We start from the raw sequence: 7417 nt of genomic DNA, 5'->3' as shown, positions 1-7417 counted from the left end.
TCAGTTTCCACTGTGAGGAACATAGTAAGGAAATGGAAGAACACAAGGACAGTTCTTGTTAAGGCCAGAAGTGGCAGGCCAAGAAAAACATCAGAAAGGCAGAGAAGAAGAATGGTGAGATCAGTCAAGGACAATCCTCAGACCACCTCCAGAGAGCTGCAGCATCAACTTGCTGCAGATGGTGTCACTGTGCATCGGTCAACTATACAAGGCACTTTGCACAAGGAGAAGCTGTATGGGAGAGTGATGCGAAAGAAGCCGTTTCTGCAAGCACACCACAAACAGAGTTGGCTGAGGTATGCAAAAGCACATTTTGAGAAGCCAATTTCTTTTTGGAAGAAGGTCCTGTGGACTGATGAAATCAAGATTGAGTTATTTGGTCATACAAAAAGGCGTTATGCATGGTGGCAAAAAAACACAGCATTCCAAGAAAAACACTTGCTACCCACAGTAAAATTTGGTGGAGGTTCCATCATGCTTTGGGGCTGTGTGGTCAATGCTGGCACTGGGAATCTTGTTAAAGTTGAGGGACGCATGGATTCCACTCAGTATCAGCAGATTCTTGACAATAGTGTTCAAGAATCAGTGATACATATGAAGTTACAAAGTGGATGGATCTTTCAGCAAGACAATGATCCAAAACACCGCTCCAAATCTACTCAGGCATTCATGTAGAGGAACAACTAATATGTTCTGGAATGGCCATCCCAGTCCCCAGACCTGAATATCATTGAACATCTGTGGGATCATTTGAAGAGAGCTGTCCATGCTCGGCGACCATCAAACTTAACTGAATTGGAATTGTTTTGTAAAGAGGAATGGTCAAAAATACCTTCATCCAGGATCCAGGAACTCATTAAAAGCTACAGGAAGCGACTAGAGGCTGTTATTTTTGCAAAAGGAGGATCTACTAACTATTAATGTCACTTTTCTGGTGAGGTGCCCATACTTATGCACCTGTCAAATTTTGTTTGAATGCAGATTGCACATTTTCTGTTAGTACAATGAACCTCATTTCAAGGCAGAAACATTACTGTATCCAACAGTTATTACATATATCAAACTGAAATAGCTGTTGCAAAAACACCAATTTTTATAGAACATTAAGCTTAAGATTAATAGGGGTGCCCAAACTTTTTCATATGACTGTACATTACATTACTGATCCTGTACTGATCCTGAGTTACATCCTGTATTATACTCCAGAGCTGCACTCACTATTCTGCTGGGTCAGTCACTGTGTACATACATTACATTACTTATCCAGTACTGATCCTGAGTTACATCCTGTATTATACTCCAGAGCTGCACTCACTATTCTGCTTGTGCAGTCACTGTGTACATACATTACATTACTTATCCTGTACTAATGCGGAGATATATTCTGTATTATACTCCAGAGCTGCACTCACTATTCTGCTGGTGCAGTCACTGTGTACATACATTACATTACTGATCCTGTGCTGATCCTGAGTTACATCCTGTATTATACTCCAGAGCTGCACTCACTATTCTGCTGGTGCAGTCACTGTGTACATACAGTGGTGGCCAAAAGTATTGGCACCCCTGCAATTCTGTCAGATAATACTCAGTTTCTTCCTGAAAATGATTGCAATCACAAATTCTTGGTATTATTATCTTCATTTAATTTGTCTTCAATGTAAAAACACAAAAAGAATTGTCCTGAAGCCAAATTGGATACAATTCCACACCAAAGCTAAAAAAAGGCGGTGGACAAAAGTATTGGCACCCTTTGAAAAATCATGTGATGCTTCTCTAATTCGTGTAATTAACAGCACCTGTAACTTATCTGTGGCACCTAACAGGTGTTGGCAATAACTAAATCACACTTGCAGCCAGTTAACATGGATTAAAGTTGACTCAACCTCTGTCCTGTGTCCTTGTATGTACCACAATGAGCATGGAGAAAAGAAAGAAGACCAAAGAACTGTCTGAGGACTTGAGAAACCAAATTGTGAGGAAGCATGAGCCATCTCAAGGCTACAAGTCCATCTCCAAAGACCTGAATGTTCCTGTGTCTTCCGTGCGCAGTGTCATCAAGAAGTTTAAAGCCCATGGCACTGTGGCTAACCTCCCTAGATGTGGACGGAAAAGAAAAATTGACGAGAGATTTCAACGCAATATTGTGCGGATGGTGGATAAAGAACCTCGACTAACATCCAAACAAGTTCAAGCTGCCCTGCAGTCCGAGGGTACAACAGTGTTAACCCGTACTATCCGTCGGCGTCTGAATGAAAAGGGACTGTATGGTAGGATACCCAGGAAGACCCCACTTCTTACCCCGAGACATAAAAAAGCCAGGCTGGAGTTTGCCAAAACTTACCTGAGAAAGCCTAAAACGTTTTGGAAGAATGTTCTCTGGTCAGATGAGACAAAAGTAGAGCTTTTTGGCAAAAAGCATCAACATAGAGTGTACAGGAAAAAAAAAGAGGCATTCAAAGAAAAGAACACAGTCCCTACAGTCAAACATGGCGGAGGTTCCCTGATGTTTTGGGGTTGCTTTGCTGCCTCTGGCACTGGACTGCTTGACCGTGTGCATGGCATTATGAAGTCTGAAGACTACCAACAAATTTTACAGCATAATGTAGGGCCCAGTGTGAGAAAGCTGGGTCTCCCTCAGAGGTCATGGGTCTTCCAGCAGGACAATGACCCAAGCACACACTTTCAAAAGCACTATAAAATGGTTTGAGAGAAAGCACTGGAGACTTCTAAGGTGGCCAGCAATGAGTCCAGACCTGAATCCCATAGAACACCTGTGGAGAGATCTCAAAATGGCAGTTTGGAGAAGGCACCCTTCAAATATCAGGGACCTGGAGCAGTTTGCCAAAGAAGAATGGTCTACAATTCCAGCAGAGCATTGTGAGAAACTCATTGATGGTTACCGGAAGCGGTTGTTCGCAGTTATTTTGGCTAAAGGTTGTGCAACCAAGTATTAGGCTGAGGGTGCCAATACTTTTGTCCGGCCCTTTTTTGGAGTTTTGTGTGAAATGATCAATGATTTGATTTTTGCTTCATTCTCTTTTGTGTCTTTTCCTTGCAAGCAAATTAAATGAAGATAATAATACCAAAGAATTTGTGATTGCAATCATTTTCAGGAAGAAACTGAGTATTATCTGACAGAATTGCAGGGGTGCCAATACTTTTGGCCACCGCTGTACATTACATTTCTGATCCTGTACTATTCCTGAGTTACATCCTGTATTATACTCCAGAGTTGCACTCACTATTCTGCTGGTGCAGTCACTGTGTACATACATTACATTACTGACCCTGTACTGATCCTGAGTTACATCCTGTATTATACTCCAGAGCTGCACTCACTATTCTGTTGGTGCAGTCACTGTGTACATACATTACTGATCCTGTACTGATCCTGAGTTACATCCTGTATTATACTCCAGAGCTGCACTCACTATTCTGCTGGTGCAGTCACTGTGTACATACATTACATTACTTATCCTGTACTGATCCTGAGTTACGTCCTGTATTATACTCCGGAACTGCACTCACTATTCTGCTGGTGCAGTCACTGTGTACATACATTACATTACTGATCCTGAGTTACATCCTGTATTATACTCCTGAGTTGCACTCACTATTCTGCTGGTGCAGTCACTGTGTACATACATTACTGATCCTGTACTGATCCTGAGTTACATCCTGTATTATACTCCAGAGCTGCACTCACTATTCTGCTGGTGCAATCACTGTGTACATACATTACATTACTGATCCTTTACTGATCCTGAGTTACATCCTGTATTATACTCCTGAGCTGCACTCACTATTCTGCTGGTACAGTCACTGTGTACATACATTACATTACATATCCTGTACTGATCCTGAGTTACATCCTGTATTATACCCCAGAGCTGCACTCACTATTCTGCTGATGCAGTCACTGTGTACATACATTACATTACTGATCCTGTACTGATCCTGAGTTACATCCTGTATTATACTCCAGAGCTGCACTCACTATTCTGCTGGTGCAGTCACTGTGTACATACATTACATTACTTATCCTGTACTGATCCTGAGTTACGTCCTGTATTATACTCCAGAGCTGCACTCACTATTCTGCTGGTGCAGTCTCTGTGTACATACATTACATTACTGATCCTGAGTTTCATACTGTATTATACTCCAGAGCTGCACTCACTATTCTGCTGGTGCAATCACTGTGTACATACATTACATTACTTATCCTGTACTGATCCTGAGTTACATCCTGTATTGTACTCCAGAGCTGCACTCACTATTCTGCTGGTGCAGTCACTGTGTACATACATTACATTACTTATCCTGTACTGATCCTGAGTTACATCCTGTATTGTACTCCAGAGCTGCACTCAGTATTCTGCTGGTGTAGTCACTGTGAAGATGACCAGCCCAGGGGGATGGGGATGACTCGGTACCCGGGCCTTTGCCTTGGGGATGTCACTATAGTCAGCTCCCAGGCCCGTACCCTGGGGTCTCTCTTAAAAAGCGTTGATAGATGTTAGATTTGTTATTTTTATGAAAGTTCGTGACGCCACCTGTGGCTTCTGGTGAGAATCACCAGCGCTGCGCAGTCCACTGAGGCCGATGATAAGGCAGCTCGATGGTATAGCTCCCCACAGGTGGAGCTAGGCCTCAGGGCAGCGTACGGAGAAGGGGATGCAGGACAGACGAGACCCGGCCGGGTCAGAGCAAGAACAGGGGCAGACACGATAGTCACTTCAGTACCTTTTACTTATGGAAATTCAGGCACGTCCCAGACCACTGTAGGGTGAAGGGTACATGTCAGGATCCTCCCCAATGAGCGGGTGTAGGGCCTCCTGTTACTTGCCTCTGCGTAGTAAGTTTCTGACCTGCCTGAAGCTAGGCCTAACTTTGTCTCTGTCCTGCGCTGGCTGACGTTGTGGTAGGGCCTTTCCTTGGAGTACACGCTCCTCAGCTTGCGGGGCCTATGTGTCTCCTGGCTCTGTTACGTATCAGCACTTTAGCCATCCTGGGACTTGTAGTTCTCCAGGGATTCCGGTTATGCCTTACTGAGTCGTAGAGATCCCGGTAAGCTTCGGACCCGGTGTCCGGTATCTACTTCTTCGGGGTGAGCTGGTTAAGCTCCTCTGCCCCCTATGTACTAACTCTCCACTCGCCTTCGGCCTACTCGGGCTCTCACTAGGCTACTCACACTAACGGCAGCTTGCCGCGCTTCACCGATCTTATGGCGCCGGCACACCTAAAGCTCACTATCCTGAGCTACAACTGAGTCTTGATCTGGATGAGCTCCACTGCAGGATAGCAATTGCAGGAGCTGGAACAGGCTTTTGTCCTCTGAGGTAACCCTTCTCAGACTGTACTGGACTCACTGCAAAACCTGACTAGTCTAACTGCTGCCTGGCTCCACCTTCCCTATTTATCTATCCCTAACGGGCTCCCTCTGGTGGTCTGAGGTGGAAGGTGGAGATGTGTGAATGTTTATGGGGGCCTCTTGTAGAGGAATCCATCAATGCACACTTCTAGGATCTGTGATACCAAGCGCAGCTGGGCGTCACATTCTCCCCCTAGTTAAACTCAGCACTCCCGGGCTGAAGTACATTTTATAAAAACAATAATAGGAAACATGAACAATGCAATAACAATCTTCCCTTTATGGGTGGCACCATGCTTAAACGCTACTTAACAAAACATAAACAGATACAGAGTGTCCTCAGAACTCAAGTCTCTTGTGGTGAGGTTCCCAGATAGGATGTCCATCTCACAGGGTAGAGTACTTGGTGGTTTTTGAAGGACCTGTCCCAAACCCTCAACGTAGGCCCTGGGGTGGCTGCAGGGCATGAAGATCCCTAGTTGGACCTCCAACAGAGCCACTCCCGACAGGTTTTCCTTCTGAGGTCACCTAGAAGGAGCACTCCAGGGAGCGCAATTATATACAAGAAGCAGTTTTTGGGCTGCACACAGTCCTCAGCCACGAAGTTCTTTATGCAAATAATAAAAGAATTAATAAGGTAAAGCACAAATTAATAAGCATATGCACAAAAATACACAATTAATTCAGTACATTACAATTTTAATACATTTCAATTTAATACCCCAGGGGTAACTATCTACATTTTCAGAAATTTGCTTATTTACTGAGTGTACCTAACAGGAGGTTTGCCTCTCGTGCTACGTATTGATCTGCGTAGTGCGGTGGTCTGTGGGGTATCAGTGTCTGTATTTTCAGTTACTCTACCAGTTCTACGTGTGACCAAGTTGTAAAACTGCCTTAACCTCTCTCTTGGACTGGCAAGTTCACCATTGGCTGGGCCCTCTTGCTCTGCTCCTACCGGGGATCCTTCATCCGGGGATACTTCTTGAGCTGGCTCTTCTGCAGCACTTACAGGTTCAACTTGCTGTGGAGGGTTTTCTGGCTATTCTTAGAATTGGAGTATTGGAATGATTACTGCACCTCCTATTTGAGGCCAATCTGCCGGGAAATCTCCTAGGTCAGTGTGTATCACTGCTTCTTTAGGTTCTTCTGGGATTGTGAGAGGCACTTCATCTTGGGGTTTCAGTAAGTCTGGACACAACTTTAGGTGGTCCCTGGACACTGTTGTAGACGTTTTTCCTCCATCACGACTGATTAAGCATGTCTTCTTATTGTCAAACCTTGACGGTATCAGTGTAGGGGTCTTTTTCCCACTGGTCATCAAGTTTGTGGTTGCGTCTTTTCCTTTTCAGTACTGTTTCACCTGGTGTGAAAGGTTCTGCGAGTGCGTTTTTGTAGTAGTGCGCTTCCTGCTTTTCTCTCATCCGAGTGAGACTGTCCTCGACACAAGCCTGTACTCTCCTGTACTGCTCTTGTCTGGTCTTGTCCCAGTCCTCAGTGGTCATATCAGCTTCAGGTTCAACAACACCAAGCTCCAGATCCATGGGCAGCTTTCCTGGCCTTGCCCGCATAAGGTATGCCGGAGTACAATTGGTGGAACTTACTGGTATATGATTATACTGATCCACTAGATCAGGTAGTAGGTCTGGCCACTGATTTCTCTCCTCAAGTGGTATGGTCTTTAGCAGGTCGATGATGATGTTGTTCATCTTTTCGCAGAGACCGTTTGTTTGTGGGTGGTACGGTGTAGTTCTTATCTTTTTACAACCGTACAAATGGCAGAACTCCTTGAACAACTCAGCCTCAAAGGCCGGGCCTTGTTCCGTCAGCACCTACTCAGGGTAATCATGGGGTCTACAGAAATACGCTTGGAACGTCTTTGCTGCTGTCTCTGCGATCAGGTCTTTGACGAGGGCGACCACCAGGAAACGTGAGTAGTGATCCACCATGGTCAAAGCATAGGAGTACCCTGACCTGCTGGGGGACAGCTTGACATGGTCCAGGGCCACGATCTCCAGGGCTCGAGTCGTCTTGATGGGT

The sequence above is a fragment of the Phyllobates terribilis genome, unplaced genomic scaffold (genome assembly GCF_046119375.1).
Source record: "Phyllobates terribilis strain yellow unplaced genomic scaffold, ASM4611937v1 Scaffold_13__5_contigs__length_258822181, whole genome shotgun sequence".
NCBI classification, from domain to species: Eukaryota; Metazoa; Chordata; class Amphibia; order Anura; family Dendrobatidae; genus Phyllobates; species Phyllobates terribilis.
The sequence above is the reverse complement of the archived record's forward strand: the minus strand, read 5'-3'. Positions refer to the sequence as shown.